Source organism: Cavia porcellus, unplaced genomic scaffold, assembly GCF_034190915.1.
Source record: "Cavia porcellus strain 051 isolate PalLab524CR breed Dunkin Hartley unplaced genomic scaffold, mCavPor4.1 scaffold_34, whole genome shotgun sequence".
Classification (NCBI taxonomy): Eukaryota; Metazoa; Chordata; class Mammalia; order Rodentia; family Caviidae; genus Cavia; species Cavia porcellus.
The window spans coordinates 5961696-5980632 of NW_026947517.1; positions in this window are offsets into that span (position 1 = coordinate 5961696).

Genomic DNA, 18937 nt, shown 5'->3' on the forward strand with positions numbered 1-18937 from the left:
CAAACGCTTCTTCTCCTCTCTCTCTTCTGCTCAGAATGAAGGGATCAGGGACTTGTTACCGAGTGTAGGTAAAGAATCAAATGTGCAGTCAGGAGACAGGAGGCTTCAGCTGTAAATTCTGTCCTTTGAGTGATATATTGGATGTATGTTATGATCAGGACCTGGGAGAGCATTACTCATCAAAAAATGAACAGAGAATTACAAAATTGTCCCTGAATCCACCCATCCCTTCTGGCCTCTTTATCACCTCTTATCTACCATCTAAAATATGTTAAAATATGCACAATACAAAATCCACTACCTTAGCCAGTGACCAGTTCAGTGTCATTAAGAACATTTACCTTGTGCAGTCATGAGCACCATCCTGCTCCAGAACTTTACTTCCAAACTGCAACTGTGAACCCTCCCAGCAATAACTTCATTTCCCTTCTTTAAACCCCTGGAAACACCATTCTACTATCTGTCTTGTGAATTGGACTCTGCTGGATAATCACATACATGTAATCAGATAACATTTTCCTTTTCTTTCTGTTTTATTTCACTTAACACAATATTGTAGGATACATATATAGTACCTGTTCATCCATCCTTTGGGGGTTATTTCCATATTTTGTTTCATGGGAATAATCCTATTGTGAACATGGGAATGCAAATATCTGCTTGAGCTCCTGATTTCTATTAAGGTCTATAAGTAGATGTAGAATTGTTGAATCACAGGATAATTCTATAGAATTTGGAGAGGACAGCTATGCTGTTCCCTACAGCAGCGAGTCCATTTTACAACCACACAAACAGGTCATGAGGTTTTAGTTTCTCACTTTGATCCTCTGTATCAGGGATTGGGCACAGAATTTAATCAAGTTTCTGGCACTGATCATGCATCTGGGAAGCCTCAGACTACACTTCACCTGATGGGTTTGTGTGGTACATGGGGCAGTATGAACAGAGAGGGACTGGACCCAACCTGCACCCAGGTTAGGGTCAGTTCTGCAGTGATGAGAACTCTTTAGAGACTGTCCCCTTCTACACCATGGAAACCAGTAACCTAGTGACCCACGCCTTGCAGCTCCCCACTACCCAATGAAGCCCAGATGCCCCACAAAGCTGGCCTTTGCAGGATGAGTGTGTGGATGCTCCACTTTCTGTGTTTTAGGGGAAAGAGCTAGATGAATCAGCTGTTGCTCCTACGTGACCAGCATAGCAATGTTTGGCTGAGTCCTGAACTTAGTTGCTGACTTTCACAGTTCCCAGGGAACTGATGTTCAGTCTGGGATCTGCCTTGGGTGAGCTGGAAGAACTAGACTGTGTTTAAATGCCCTGTTCATGCCTGGGGCCCCAGTGAGTGCCAGAGGCTAGATGGGAGAGCTGGGGATGTAATCCTCACCCCTCAGGTCTCCTGGATCAGTGATAGGAAACCTTTTAGAGACCAAGGGCCCAAAATGCAACCAAAAGCTCACTCATTTATTACAGTGCCAACACTGCAATTAGACCTGAGTACTGACCTGAGGTTTTAGTTAGGAAAAAGAACTCATCCATTGACACATTTTGCCTTTAAAGAAAAACACAATCACAAAATTTTCTATGATACAAACAAGTTTTTACTTAAAAGTGACAGTTAACATTTGGTATGCTTTCACAAAATTAATGGTATCTTTGCTGGTGCATGCATACTGATAATTTGTCAAAGGTTGGCTCATTCTGCATCAGTTTCAGAGAAACACATGCAATTCTCAAGTCATCTGTTAATCTGTTTCATGTATCAGATTTAATAAGCTGAAAACAGTGGCCCACAAGCATAAGATGATCCAGAGTAACACAAGAATTCACCAGTGCTTTCATTGACTTAATTTTTTTTTGCTCTTTTTGAGACAGGATCTCACTATGTAGTTTAGTTTAGACTGCTCCCCAGCTCACTTTACAGCCCAGGCTGGTCTCAAACTTGCACCAGTCCTTCTGCCTCAACTTCCTGATTCCTGGAATTACAGGCATGCACCACCATGCATGGCCGATTTTAAATTATTTGGCAGAAAGTTCCACACTTCAAGGATTTTGTTTTTCACTTTAAAGATAGTAAAAATCAAACAAACCAAACAAAACAGAATAAACTCAATCAAAACAAAGCAAAAAACAAAGCAGTGAAATTGGCACAGAACTTCAAAGCAAGATATTAGGAAAACAATAATGGCTACCACAGTTCATCTCATTATCTTCACAATTGTTGTCCATTCCACAAGATATAGCAAAATCAAACCAAAAGAAAACAATAAAACCCATCAAACTGGAACACTGAAAAAAGCAAAACAATCAGAATGAAACAAAACAATGAGAAAAATATTGGATTTCAAAGATAAGATAGAAGAAAATCTCACATATTTGCTATATTTCATTATGTTATCCTCCCAATAGATGCTCAGACCTTTGGCCCCAGACCTGCAAAGTCAAGCAAGCAATACAAGCATTCAGGTGCTTTTTGGACCTCAGTTGCTATCAGCTCAACATGTCCTCAGAACCAGCCAGTTGCTTATGGGAGAGAGCGATGTTGATTCTCAGCCCATGTGCCTGTGGTCTCACAGGAGGAGCTGACTTTTCTCTTCCTGGACCCCGCATGGCTTGCAAAGCTTACCAGACAGCCTGGCTGGTTGGATTCTTGGTGGGCTCCTCCTAGGCCCATTATGGCCCATTCTCGGGAGAAGCTGAGTTTTTTCCTCAGGATTTTGTTTTCAGAACTGCCAACTGTGCTGTCCTTTGTCATTCTTTCACACTCTGTCTTCTCAAGTGTTGCTCATTTGTCATAGAAATTATTTGTCCAACAGGTTTTTCTTGAAATTCCAATAATTGTATTTCCATATTTCCAAATCTAACCAGTGTTATGATGAACAATCAAGTTCTTCAAATTTGGCTTTATCTGGAGAAGAAAGAAAACACAGGGTGAGCTGGGTGTGGTGGCGCATGCCTATAATCCCTGCACTGAGGAGGTGAGGCAAGAGGATCTCTGCAAATTCAAAACTAGCCTGGGCTACAAAGTGAGCACAAGGTCAGCCTGAGCTGCACAGCAAGACACAGTTTCAAAAAACAAAAGCAAACAAACAAACAAAAAACCCCAGTGTTGTCTCCATGTCACAGAACTGTGAAAGTCTGGTACTAAGATACTCCTTTGCAGCTACTACAATGGTAGCAAATTCTTTGTAGGTTTCCTGATGGCTTGTGGGATTGTCAGCAAATGTAGACTTTTCTAAATGCATACTTAGAATTAGAAAATAATTCAGCTGCCTACTTTCAAGATCTCTTTCAAAAACCTGCAGTGTTGGATCAAATGTGTTGATATTACGATACATTCTTTCACCTGTTTTTCTAAACTTTGTAGTTTTTTGTTCAGTACACAGAAGTGTAGCATAAAATCTATGAAAACCGTGAGACTTTTATGCAAGGCCACATCAGTGACCTGTGGATATTTCTGCCATTTTTCATCATAAACAGCCTTATTCATCCAAGCAGCTGCAGATCTCCCTGGACACGTCAGCGGCTCTGCCATGGGACACCATTGTACCTAAGTAAATCAATACACTGAGCCATATTTTGCTATGCACAATAAAATTTAAAATCAGGCATCTACAGGATTATTTGTTTTAGAATGATAATTACAAGAACTAAGAGACTGGGAATAGTTCCAGTTTTCCTTCTAGAAACTCTCACCTTTCAGTTTCACCAAGTTTAGCAACACTTTTGTGGTTGGTGTCAAAGCGTCATCTGACATTTGATGTACAGCACCCAGCAGTTTCACCACACAGAGTGCACAGTGCTGTCCTACTGTGTGAAGTCACTCCAATGACTCTCTTTAGGCCTCCTGGGGTGATCTCTACCATGTGTTTTCAGTTTTGTGCTTTTTTTCCTCTTAGTCATTTTTTGATTTTTAAACTTCATGTCTATGAAAAACATAAAAGTTTTTTAAAGGTAAAGCCCCCAATGCAAACCTACCCCTACAACAAAAATAGCTAATACTATTAGTTAACACTAAAGAATTGGGTGTTACCTGAATCCACAATCTATATCAGTGATTCTCAGTTGGGGTTCCTCTTGAATTTTCTGGCCATCAGCACAAGGAAGCAATGTTTTACTGACCAGCATCTTTTGGCCTGCCCTAAAAAAGGCATCTGAGTGCATTGCCTACCTTGTGGGCTTTTGCTAGCATCAGACCCAGGCCAAGCAAATATATCCTTGACTTTTTTTCATAAATTAGTCACACACAACTAAACATGATGCTGTTTATATATGCCAGGGGGATGGCATAACATTAAAAGTGTCTCTGTCTCTTAATTACAACCTCTTCACTAAAATTTAGATATTAAGTTTCAAATTTTCATAAGAAAACTCAAAGCTAAAATCTTGCATTAGTAAAAATAGATGTACTAAAACTCACACTTAATATGAGCAGAGTCAAAGGCCAAGGGTAAAGTGCCCTGTGTTGACAGGCAGAGAAAGATGTGGGGCAGGTACATGTCAAGAGGTGCCGAGGAGACCAGCAGTCACCAGAAGAGCTGAAGAACAAGACTCCCTTTGTGACCTCAAAGGGGGAATGACCATGTTAACACCTTGATTTCTGATTTCGAGTTCCCAGGCCTTTAAAGAACACATTTCTGCTGTTTTAAATCATTTGGTGTGTGGTACTCTAAGCTATCCCTGGGAAGCTAATATAACAATTCATGGTGTGTGAGGCACTGCACCAAGTACTCCAGGTGACAGTGGGAAAGTAGCAAAAACCCTTCAGTGGGGGAGGCAGACCTGTCCCCCTCTGTCCTTGATGTGAAGTGAAAGCTTCTTTTCCCAGTCAGTGCCTGGTCAGGCATCATAGCTCAGCTCTTTGCTCATCTCTCTGTCAGCTTTCGCACTTTGACATCCCTTTACCCGGTTTGCAGTTAGATTTGGAAAACCTGAGATCTTTTGGGTCACCACACAGGCCATGGTGATCAATGCCTACACTGAATCATGATAACTGTGGTCAGTTACACACCTGCACACCTATCTTCCCTCTAGGTTGTGAGGACCAGATGTCATGGGTTACTAAGCTGAGGGCCCTGCACATGCTAGGCAAGAGCTCTGCCACTGAGCGATGTGCCCAACACTGTCAGGGATTTTTAACATCACTTGTATTATTTAGCAAAGTGCCTGGCACAAGTGCCTAAAGACTACTAAAGAAACAGGTTAAGAACAAAGCTAACTTGGCATGCTACTACATGCCTGGAGAGCCAGCTGCTCAGAAAGCTTAAGCAGGAATACCATTTGACCTTATGGGTTTAAGGCTTGCCTCTCAAAAAAAAAAAAATAAAATAAAAACAAGTCTCAAGCAAAACAGATCACTCTGAAGTTATGAATATATCCATATATATATATATATATATAACCACTTAAATAGATGTTAGGAGTTTCATAGCCACAGAACTGTAATTGTCCTCAAACTAGCAATTACCCAAAAATACATCAACCTGTGAGTAGAAAAGACCAGCCAGGAGAAGGGACAAATCAAGGTGAGAATCAGAGTCGTGAGAACAAATCCATCTATAACTACATGAAACAGGTCATAGATGTAATGGCTTGTGGATGGATCACTGTGTAAAACTCACAAACATAGAGATAAGTGAAAAAGTCACACACACCCTCAGAAAACACAAACTGTAAGAGCACATACAGGGATATAAATGTACATACATATGTATAACTGATAAAAACAGGACAAATTATTCTCTGGATAGGATTTATCTTGGGGGAGGAGAGGAGAAGCAGCCAGAAAAGAGGATAAGAGGTGGATGTTAATTTCATTTATGAATATTCATTGAATTCAACATTTTCCTTTCTTATTCCTTGTTACCAAAGCTTCACTTTCCTAGCTGCCTTCCTACAAAACTTGTCAAAGTTGACTCGCTGCTACGTCTCCACCTCCTGGCCATTCTGTGAACTACAATGCTCTGCTAGAGAGAGTTCCTGATGCAGCCAGGCTGAGTGAGAGGGATTCTGGTTAATACTTTGGGCAGAAGACAAAGCCAGCCAATCAGCCAAGCCCTTCTAGTGTGCAAAAACCAGTTTAGGGGCCTTCTGTTCAAGCACACAACATCTCTCAGACCCAACACCCACATGTGCACTCAAATAGAGTGGGACAAATCCTTCAACCTAGTCACCTTCTTCTGATTGCCATCTCTCCTAGGCACCACAGATCTCACTTACAAGTGCAGTTTGCAGGTCATAAATATGAGGAGATATCTTTATCGCACTCTACATCTTAAAAGCACCCTACACTCTTGGGAAAACAAATGTATTTAATATACTATGAGGTTAGCAATAATTAATAGCAACACTATGTAGAAACTTTAACATGTATTTACTTAGATTTTACTCATAAGGCAAAATTTAGATTTTTTAATAAAATACAGAATTTGAGGATTAAAGGATGTCTATAGATATCTCGTAAATATAGGAAACTATGTTAATTACCATATAGATAGACTTATTACCCAATACAATTGTATCTCATTTATGTAGTAGCAAAATGCTTATTTAATAAATCCCAGTAGATGTAGATCAATCTTTAAGTGCCAGAACCAACTTTAAAGAGATGTCTAGATATTTAAGGGCTGTTTAACCTTTACATGTACACTGCATGACAGAGAGCACCTGCTATTTTTGTATGTACTAAATGTATGCAGCCTTAACTCTGTACCTGACATTCTCCTGATCTCAACAAAAATTTTCCTGGGATGGGGACAGAACAACCAACCACCAAAGCAGTGGTGCAGCTGCTCCCAGAGCTTTTCTTGTCTTGGTTCATTTAGGAAGTTGCCACAGTCCTCTGTGTCCCCCTTTGGGCCCTGTTTGTGTTTTCAAGAACTTTCTGACAATATGGGGACCATCCTAAGAGAGGCAGGAGCCACTGTGAGGGGTTTAAGAGTGGAGGAGAGAGAACTCCACATGCACCTTGGAAAATTAGGGATGCACAGCTGCAGAACAGGGTCAGGTCAGGGCGTTGGCAACACTAAGAGTGAGCCCAGATGGAAGGGAGCTGCTTCCTGACCCAGGCTAACAGGATGCTTGCAGAGGGCAGGCCAGGCTCAACAGGCATGAGCTTCGAGATGGTGGAGGGTGAGGACCCAATCGGATGTTAAGGGTGATCAGACATCAGGGATGGAGCGTTATGGCGAGCTGAATTAGCAGGACACTTCCTAAGATTGGATAATGCAGATACCTGAGGCTGTCACAGAGATACATAGCAATTCTCCTCCATGACAAGACAGGAAACTCTACACAAGGCCCAGCATGAGTGGAGGTCCCCATCTCCTCTTTGTGAAGACTCCTCAGACCCTGTCAGGATCCTGACTAGGGTTTGGGCAAAGAGAGAATATTTGTCAGACACAAATGCAAGTGACACATACCACTACCCAATAGAATTCTTAAAAGTCAGTGCTGTGAAACAAAATAAAACAAAACCAGAAAGCTAAGATTAAGACTTCCTGAGGTAAGTCAGGAAATAGCTGTAGGAGAGTAGGCAAACCAGCTGAAGGTGATACTGCAGAATGTTCCTAGATTTAGAGAACAACTGAAGCTCTTCACCTCCTCCTCCAACACCTCTCACCCAGGAATGTCTTTGTTAACTAACAGTCAGATGCATGTGTAACTCAGGTGTCTGCCTAGGCAGGGAGCTGTCTCTGAAAATAACTCTGTGGGAATCCCCTGCAACAAACTTCATTGCATCTGCCTTATGGGGATGCCTTGAGGAAGTGCACCTGAATTGCAACACTGTTTCCCATGTACTATTTCTTTAGACTTCTATTTTTCACAGCTGACACTGAATAACTAGTAAACATTCTTTTTCCTCTGCTGTTAGGAAGGGCAGTGTCCCACTGAGGGGAAGGAAGTGCAGGTGACGTGAGTTAGACACCACTGTTGGCCCATGAGAGATGCACACATGACAATTTCTTTTTGTTTGTGTGTGTGATGGTTTGGATTGTAATTGTCCCTCAGAGATCCTTGTGGTAGAAGCTTGGTCATCAGCCTGTGGCACTACTGGGAAGCCAGCATGAAAGAATGTAAACACAACAACATATACAGAGCCTGGATGATAAAGATACAATTGTTCTCTCTGCTTGCTGCCTGCTGCTGGTGCTGTGCTGATGTCTGCCTTCCTGCTGTCTCTGGGGACCTCACAAGCAATTTACCTCTTAGCCTCCTCAACTCTGATAGCTATAAAGGCAAGGGAGTAAAGTTCCCTCCAGCAAGGAGGGGTTTCTGAGTAGGAAACCCACGAGGGAGTCTTTGTCTAGAAGTTTTAATGGGTTTAGAAAAGAGCTACCCTATGGAAGACTACCTACTTTTCAGGGTTCAATCTATGCAGTGTTGTGAGGACTCACTCAGAATGCTTCACATTTCAGGGATATCTAAAGACAACTGAGGACATGACCCTGCTTGTCTGCATAGGCACCCTGCTTGTCTGCATATGTGGGACATAGTTATGTGACCATGACTTAGCACAGGTGACCTTGCACGCACTGGATAGAGCTCTACACAAGAATATAAATATGAGATAACAACCTGGGTAAGAATTATACAATAAAAAAAAAAAAAACCACAGTGGTTCTCTGCTGTGCTCCACGCTGCCTACCTTTGTTGCTGATGTCTTGAACATGTACACTCTCTAATCTTGGGACCTCACCCATGAACATCTTCCTTGAGTCACCGAAGCAGGCCAACCAGTGTTCACACAGTGCCCATGCACAGGCCATGTACCCTCCAGCCAATGGCCTGCCAGATTATGCTCTGGAAAGGTCTGGAACAGCTGAAGGACAGTCAACAGATGTTTCGGTAAGGTCCCTGGAGGATCACAACTCAGCAGGCTCCATTTTGGACTTCAAGATTCTGTTATGGGGCTGCTGGCCTTAAGGCCTAGTAGAATCCTAACTCCTATTTCAGTAGTTCCTGTTACAATGATGTCAACCTAAATCAGTCACCCTGGAACCATGTCTACAATAAATCATTAATAGGAAAAGGGACGCTAAAAATGTACAAACAATAGTTACCTTTCTACACAGAAAAAGTGCAAATATTTCTAATTTTTTCTCCTTGTTTGTTGGACTTTTTGAAATGTATGAATATTATCATAATTATCAAAACAATGATTAAGGGGCAAACAGAAAAAGAAAAATTAGAGGATGGGGAGAGGACTCAATGGTGAAACTTTCAAAGCCCCATTGCGTGGTGACCTGATTTAGGCCTCTGCTCCCTCCCACTGCAGGACAAGCCATTGTCCTCTTGTTTTTATTAGGGAAACACAACAGCCTTGTTCTTCTTCCTTGATGGCCAGGGATGCATGGTTGAAGAATCAGCTGCAAACAGTTTCTTCTGGCCACCTCTGACTCAAGAACACCATGGAAATGCTGTTTCTCACCTCCAGTCTCTGTACAGCTGCTAACATAAGTGATTGCTTTTAAGTGAGAAAATTAAGCATGGAAAAGTGACTGGATCTGTTCAAGGTCATTTCTGCAATAGTAGAGTCAGCATGCAGACCCTGTTCCTGGTGTTTGACAGCCACTTCCTGCCACCTGAGGCAAGGGATCATTCTGCTACAGTACATTGCTCGGGGAAAAAAAATAATAGCAAGATTCTTAGCCTTGGACCTCTTGATTCATGTTCCACATGCAAGAGTCTGAGCCTTGAAAATATCTTCATTCAGCTTGGACCTAAAACTACAGTTCCCTGGTCAGTCATTTGGACTGAACATCCACCATAGTACATTCCCACAGCTTAAATTCCAGGATAAGAAAGGGAGGGCTGGAATGTATCTTGAGGTAGAGCACTTGCCTAGCATGTAGAAGGTCTTGAGTTCCATGCCCAGCATGAGATTATATAACTGCTTACAAGTGATTTTTAAGACCAGAGGGAGAATGAAAACTGGACAGAGGAACACTATTTGCTATAATAAAGCAAAAGAAATGACAAGCTTAGTGCCTACACTAAGGAAAACTGATGAGACCTCATTTCACTACAGAGCCTTATAAGTAGTGAAATTCTGTGTGATACAAATCTAAAATTGTGTGATACTGCTTGTTTTCTTTCTGTCAACAAAAGTGCACCATTTTTGTGTCAGACATTGAGGTGAGTACTGAGAAACAGTGATTACCTGTTGTTTTAGTTACTTTTCACTGGTTGTTGAGACAAAATACCTGATGCCCAACATGAAAGAATGAAGGGTTTATTTCTTACAGATTGGAGGTTTCAGTCCATCCTCAGTTGGCTCCAAGGCAAAATAACATGGCTAAGAGGCAGAAGTTTGTGGTGGATACAAACAGCAAGCATGAACAGCAAAAGAGAAAGACAGGCCTTCTTCCTGCAGGTACACTGTATGTTCGCTCCACCCCTGTGTAGATGTAGCACTCATACCACCAATCTGAGTGCTAGACAATGAACCAATCAGAAATGCTAGATTTGGCCACATCCATGATTGCATGAGGCTTGAGGGGGCACTGACATAAACCATGACATCAGTAGAGACAAAGAGCATGCTCTCATACTCTCACCACAAAGCTTACCGTCTATTGATATTTATCAAATCACTATCCAAATATGGGCTGAGCATTCCTAATATGAAATCTGAAGTCTGAAATGCTTCAAAGTCCAAAACTTTTTACTACTGATACAGTGCCAAAAGTAGAAAATTCCACAGCAAGAAATTTTGTTTTCAAACACAAAATGTTTTTTAATTAAGATTATTGGCAGTGTCTTTACAAATTGAGATAAATAATATAGTGAGTGATGCTGCTGAGTGCCATCCAATGGAAAGGACAGCTCATAAATACATTTTGGTGTGTCCTCATCCACCTGATTCATCAGATCTGGACCCTTGTGACTTCTGACTTTTCTGCAAAATCAAAATGACCATGAAAAGTAAATAGTTTGAATTGATTCAAGACATTGAAGCAGCCACAACAGCAAAGCTAAGATCCTTATAAGAGGACATCCAGATAATATAATTATTGGGAGAAAGAAAGCTGTGTGAGAGAGCAAATGCATCCTGACTGGGTTGGCAAAGACTGTCTTTTCCAAGGACTTTTATACAGTAAAATCAAATCATGTGGTGAGGTGGGTGGAAGGTTGGGAAAACTGGGAACTTACAATGCAGATGGGCATAAGATGGGACAGAGCTATGGTAGCCAATAAGATTAATAGTTCAGGTAATGTTGATTAAATTGGTAACAAAGGGGGAAGGGAGTCACATAGAAAACAGGCATTCTTAGGCAGCAGTGGATCTTCCCTTAGGGGTTTGGGAGGGTGACTCCTTATTCATCAGGATGATAAGAACTGTTTAGAATGTCAGTCTTTAGGATAAGGATACATTTCCTTGAATGGTGACTCCTGACTTCCTCAGAGTGCTAGGGAACTATTTAGAGTATCAGTCCTTAGGATATGGATGAATTAGTTGATCTTCTGTCTTGAGGCTTACCCATAGCAGGAGTTGTCCATCTTTTCCATAGTTGCAATGTATCTGGGTTTCTGGATGGGCTCCTCAGAGGACCTAGCCCTATCTCATTGCTAATTATAATTAACTAACTCAGCTCCACATAACAGTACTTTTAGGAAAATTGAATACGGATGTCTTGTGCTCTGGGTGAATGATCTGTGGATGACAGTGTGCAATGTATATTCCAGTGTTGCCCCCTGATTCACATGTTTTGAAATTTAGTTTTAGTTCATTTTTTCTTTTTATCCTTGAAATGAAATGGATTTGGAAGTGAAAAGCATGAGGTAATTTGGTACACATATTCCTCTGTGTAGCTGAGATCAATACTGTTGAAGACAACGAGCTACAGAAGTCTCTGACTACTGTCTATCATTTGGGATCCTCTCTTGCAGGAAGGAGTTCCTTTCCCTGTTTATTTTTGACTCAGGAGGAGGGCAGTAGAGCAGCAGTCAATCAGTAATGAAGAGGTGGGCTATATGAAATGTCCAATCAGAGAGACATGGCAGGAAGTCTGTTGGGTCTCTTTCCTTGTCTAGGAATTATTTACCTTTTTGAAGCACAAAACTGGGAGCAGAATGCTTGCTGGATCTCATTTACTGGTTTCGATGTCCTGTGGCCTGTTTGGCAAAGAACATGGGAGAACCTGTAGCCACGGAATGGTGAGGCTTTGGATGGGAGCCCAGAAATAGGGTGGAATTGGGAGAAGCCAGTTACAAGTGGTTAGAAGCAGTTCTGGTGTCTGTAGACTCATGTATTTAGTTAGCTTCACCTCCTGAGGTCTTCTAGCATTGGCCTTGGGTCATCCACTTTCCCTTTTTTTCTCCTGCTGGGAGCAAGGATGATTCTGTGTCCACAGAACCCTGAATTAACTATGATAGCAACAGACTGGAGGATCATCTTTGAAATTTTCTACTGCTCTGGCACCTCCACCATAGAGAGCAGAGAAGGAGCTTGGGAAGCCCCTGACTCTGATGCATTTTGTGGCTGGAGCAGCAGTACTGAGCTTGGTCTCTGCTCTCATTCCAGAGATCAGCAATATTGATGTTCTAAAGTTTATAAGTTTATAAATGTATGTAATGCAGGGCCTCACAACGGAACTCCTTAAACTTGTACTTTTTTGTATTTATAAGGTTTGCCTAAATTTATGGTATGTTCTCGCATTTCCAACTTCATGATAGGTGTTGGCAAGATCATGAGAATTCAGAGATGTGTAGTGATGTGCCTCAGTGGAGGAAGTCTTTCCAAACACCTGGTGAACTCCTGTGTACTATAAATAACAGTGCAAAGAATTTCTGAAAGTACTTTATGTGACACATGTGCTCATAGACTATGTTTGTGAGAACAGTCATAGAGGTTTGAATTTTGAGAAAAATGAAGCACATATAAGTGTCATCAAGGGCAGGGTAAATTGTGCTTGCTAAGGACAAATTCCAGAAATGGCTGCCTGTTAAATTCTCACTGAAAAATGCCTAAATGTAGTCCTTTGCATGAACATATATACACGTGATATCCTTCTGAATGGAAAGGAATATGGGTGTCATCTCTGAATTAAGAGGTGATTTAATAGCTTGGTTGATCATATACTTTGTTTAAATATGGAAATGCTTTGTAATGGACTTTACTAATTCGTGTAAAGGAGATGCCTTAAATTGAAATTGTGCAGGAATATCAATAGTCTAGGCATGAAGGGTTTTCTACTTAGGGTGGATCAGGTGAGCGTGGAAAGTATGTGGAAGTGACCGGTAGGACACAGTGTGCAAATAGCAGGACATACAACAGAGAGGGTCTTCACTAAAAGTCAGGTAGTTCTTAGGGCAAGCATGAAGTTAAAGTTGGCTTATGATATCTTCCTTGAGGTGAATAACACCAGCTCTGGTAACAATCAGTATTCCACATCCATGTCAACCCATGATTTCTGTGTTTTTCAATTGAGATCTAGTTTTGATTGTCTCAAATTATGACCCAGGGTCATGAAGGTGAAATTTGAATTTTTTTTTGTACCAAGGATCGAACTCATGATCTCAAGCTTCCCAGTTAGGTTTTCATGCTGCTAGCTAAATACCCAGCTCTGAAAGTGTTTTCTGTTTATTATGGATGATATCAAGCTTGTTCCTCAGAAAATGTTGAATATTGTGGAATTTTTCTATATTGTATGGCTATAATTTTTGAAGCAAACTAAAGGTGTCTTATGCAGTCACTTTTCAAGTTTCACATTGTCTGTGGGGTGTCTCAGTCAGGGTCTCTCTGGTTCAGACAGCTCTCTAACTTAGGCCAGCCCCAAACTCAAGGCAGTTGTCCTGCACCAGCCTCCCAAGATATATTTCTTATATCTGAATGGAAAGTGATCACTTGTTGACACTGAGTTATAATTTGAAGCTTGCACCTGGTTTTATTGTTTATAAGTTTTTTTACATACAGCAGTTTTCAGTGAACATTTGAGTTATTATTTATGTACCATATTTGATGTTATTTATGTTTTGTTCTGTGAAACCAAATTCCAATATCAAAGTGCTGCTTAAGTATATTAAGAACAAAGGATTCAGTGGCCTAACTGATTAGAAGAGATACCATTTGTAGTACATCAGAGTGATTGATGAGATATTTGTCTGCCTCTGTGCTTTATGGATGCTGGTCTTGCAGGCTCTCACTATGAGCTCTGCATTAGAGACAGTGCACAGCGACTCTTGCAGTCATAAGAATAAGTGCATAAGCATCAGTGCTCCTATTTGGCTGTTACATTAGCTGTGAGTTGCAATATAGCATCAAATTTGCTGTCTCAAAAATGTGTATATACAAAAAATTAATCCCCAAGATATGGAATTCAGATTTGAAGAAATCAGTCTCCATTCAGCTGTTTTGTTTGGTTTTATTTGTTTAATTTAGTTTTGTTTTCTCTATGTATATCAGCTAGATTTGAACCCCTTATGGAGTGCAGAATTGCCCTAACCTCAAAGCAGCACTCCTGTGTCAGCCTCTTGAGTGCGGGGATTATAGATATGTGTGTTTTTACCCTAGAAAATATTGAGGCTTATATCTTAGCTGTGTTGTAGCTTGGCATAGTAGATGTCCTCTTGAGCTTTGCATTTAACTAGTGCCCTGTATTTCACTCAGAAAAATGGAAAATCACTCAGGGTAGAAGTCCCAGGAGAAAAGCAACATGAGCTGTACCCAAAGAAAAAAATTGACTTGCTCAACAGAAGAAGCAGAAAACAGTTGTCATCCAAAACTTATTATAAGATGTTTTGATCTGCGCTGTTTTGCTGTTATGCCCTCTTTTTTCTCAATCTCCACTCCATTATTTACTTTTTTATTTTTATCCATTTAATTAAAGGGAAAAAATAGCAGGATATAATATAGTAACCCACTTTGACTTTCTATTATCTCGATTTGAAGCCCTGTATTACTCTCACCATCTTGTTTTTGACTGATGTTCCCCTATTCTGTTTTGATGGATAGTATCAGGTTCGAAAGTTTAGGCATCAGCTGAGAAGATAATGAGATTCATTATAACACCCATTCTCGTTGACTTTTATCTACTTTTGAAGACCTACAATGTCTCCAATGTTTTGGTTTTGTCGGTTTTGTTCTTTACTATTTTGTTAAATTGTATTATAACTAATGATATAGGCAATTCTATTAGAGATAGCGGGAGGCATTATGGTAACCATTGATGATCACCTTGTATTATGTTTTGATATTATCTATTATGTTCACCCTTTTGACTTGACCGATTCTGTCCTGTTATGTCTCATTTGGTTTTACTCTCTTCCAAAAAAGCAATAAGAACCGTGGGAGCAATGAAACCCAAAATGTGTAATAGTCATTGTACAAAAGAGAGGAAAAGAAAGTGCTCTAAACTATATAACTGCATGTATATTTAAGTGTATAAGATAGAAAATGATATCACAGAGTTTTATTGGATCATTGAACAGAACTGTTTGCAGTATCATTGTTGGAATGTCCACTCTACAAGCTTTAATTTTGTGACTTGAACAATTATTTTTAAGATGGCAACATGTAATCCATTAACTAGTGATTTCCTACTGTTCGTTTTTTTCTTCTGTAAATCTGTATAACTTGTACCCTTTCACTTTTTTTTCTTTTCTCCTTAAATAAAAAAAAAAAAAGATTCTAGCTAAACGATTTCCAACAGGATTTTTTGTGATTCTATCTTTTAAAACATCTCTAACTTTCCAGTTCAAAGCCTCTTGTTTAGATCTTGAAATGGAGGTGGGCGTTCTGTATACAAGCAGTCCTGAGACCAGCTAGTAAAGTTCCACATTTATCAATTGGGTTGCTTGGCTTCCTATATTGTTGTTCACAAACTCAACTCAAGCTGCAGAAACCTTTACTGACACAAGCAAACATAAGGGTTAAACGACAGTGCCACTGAAATGAAAGAATAAAAGAGAAAAGGAGAGGAGAAAAAGCACAAATGCCATGTGTTACAATGCCCACCAATTTTCCCCAGCAATGAATAGGCTGAAACAGGAGAATGGCCATGTATTCAAAGACAGGCTAACCTACATAGTGAGCACAAGGCTGGCCAGAACTCCAAAGTGAGATTATGTCTTTAAATCAAAAAACTAAAGTGAAAAAAATAAACAACCAAGGAGACAGAAACACTATTTAAAAAACACAATAATAGAGCTGAGTGAAAGTTGACTTATGCAAAATTGGAATTATAGAATGATGCTGTAGAGGAACGAAGGCCATGTAGTGGCATCCAGGAGGCAGTGACAAACACAGACTTAGGAATGGCACCTATTATGCTACAGCACAACAGTGACCTCCTTCCTCCAATACATTTGCAGTTCACTAGACTGAGGACTTCTCAAACCTCATGGAAATGTTAAGCTCATGGCAAACAAGCAGCTTGAAATCCAGGCTTTGTAATATGGACTTTAGCAGACATTTCATATTTAAATTGAAATAAGAGAAATATAATCCTGCCCTGTTTTATGTCAAATGCACCAAGTTTAATGGCTCACAACATTGAGAAAGGAAGTCACAAACCGAAAGAAGTTCAAAAATTTTCTTAGCAAAAAGAGAGAAGAATAGCCCTGAATTTTCAGGAATGGTCTTCAGTGTTTTGGCCACAGATCTATTGTCAGGGGTCATTTATACAGGAAAGTCACAATGTGGGTACAGTGTGGGTCTCAGACTACAATCAACCTATAAGCTTATAGCTGCTTAACTAATATTATTCATCAGGGGAACAAGTCAGCCAGAAAAGGTATGTGGAAAGAGCCAAGGCATTTTGTGGGAAAAATAGCCCAGTTGTTCTGGTCATTGAGTATGGTAATTGATGTCTATCAGGACTTCCTGGAGGAGGTGGTGATAACTGTAGTACATTTCAAAGCTGTTGTTTTTCTCTTCAGGAGCATGTAGACCTGGTCACTGCATCTTCACCTTCAATTCTGGCTTTCTTCAGCTGTGCCTGTAGCAGTGATTGTTGTATTTAGTTTTTTACATTTTCTCTTTGAGGTTCCAATTTCTCTCTGACTGTGTATCAATTTCTGTCTACATTGACATCCTTTGCTAAAATCACAATACTATTTGAATGAATAAAGTGATGTTTATACATTTAAAAATATTCATTAATACAGGCCAGGGATTTATCTCAGCAGGCAAAAACGTCAGCCTGGAAATTGCTAGGTTGTAACTTTGATCCCTGGTACCTATAAACAAAAGTAATTTGAACTGCAAGGAAGGAAAATAATTTCATTTGTGAAAATGTAAATTTACAGCTAAGTGTGTCAATGGCAAATTAAACATTGTTAATAGTCATATTTAGTATCTAAATTTGTTGGGGCTGGGGATTGGCACAATGATACAAGGAGCTGCCTGGAGAGCACAAGGTCATGAGTTCAATCCCTCATACAAAAAAAAAATACACAGTTGTCAATGATGCAGTGCTATGAGCACATTTATTGAAACTGATACTTGGTATTTAAATGGCTCAATGTTTCTTTTGTGGTCTATGACATACCTGCAGATAACATGGCAATTACAGTGAATGATGTACTGTCCCCTATAGGTTGCTATATTCTGAGTTGTTTTTATTTTTTGTTTTCCCACATACTTGAAAGTTGAAAATGTTGGCTGATACTAGCTAGAAACACTGTGAGAATCATTTTTTTCAATTTAATGATATATTTTCTTATATCCATTAAGAACATTTTATTTGCCACAATTACTCCAAGTCAAATTGATAAACAATTCTTAAAGTTACAGACAGCTGAGTTAGTTAGAAATACAGGCAGCCATACCGTGATATAGTGGGATGAAATTCCTGACCGATGTCTGGTATGAGCTTGTGTTCTCTAAAATGCAAGAATGAATTTTAAGAACAACAGATTTGAAGAGCAGAATATATTTATTGAGACAAAGAAAGTGAAAGTTTTTGGCTCTAAATAAGATATTTTGGAAGTGGGAGGAGGAAGCAGGACACTTTTACCTTGAAGTTACTTTCTTCTCTGCTATTCAACCTACCTGTGGCCAGAAAAGAATCTCAATCAGCTACTTGCATATCAGCAATGCCACATTTAAGCACCATCCAAGTCAAACACTATATGTATGCCACCCACACATTTCCAGATGAAAAAGCCAGACCCCCAGTGGTCATGGGATTCTCCCTATAGTCTTAGAATAAAGGCCATTTTGATTTTATATTCTCTCCTTTACTACACCAAAAATCCTATCAGAAAGCTTCTGTCTGAGAGAAACAGGAAGGATTCTGAGCCTGTAGCAAAGGACTCTGTCTTTTCTAGGGACTTTATAGAATAAAATCATGTTGTGAGATAGGTTTAAAGTGGGTTAGATTACTGAGGTTACCGAGGAGGTAAATTAGCACAATAGAGAAGCATAATATAAGAAATGTTAAAGTGGCCTTTTATTTAAATAATGTGGAGAGGAGCCCACAGCCACCAAGGGTTTGGCTGTTTTTTTTTTTCTCACTGACTATGGGGATATGGGGTATATGTGACTTTTGAATGGATGTCCTGCTTGGAGCGGACATTGATGTCATGCCAGGAGCTGATGGAAGTTTTCTTTAGGCCTCTGGGAAAGAAAGAAGGAGTGGTAATCAAGGAAAAAAGAGGAAGTGGCCATATGAGTAAGCATCTCTGCCAAAATTACAGATCAGTTCACTTTCAGTAAAAGAAGCAGCATTTAAAGGCAGGGATAAAGCCCTTCAATGCAAGTATCCCTGGCAAGGTGAGATCAACATGGTGTGATACAAACAACTACTGATTTCTCTCACTTCAAGAAAGAGAAAAGTTTGTACTGATATTGCTATAGCAGAATGAATCTCCTGGTCTACTATGTCTTATATGAGGTTTTTGCTCTGTAAAGTCAAAGAATGAATTTTAGGAACAACAGAGATTAAGAGAAGAATATACTTATTGAGAGAAAGAAAGCTGCCTGAGAGAGAGAAGG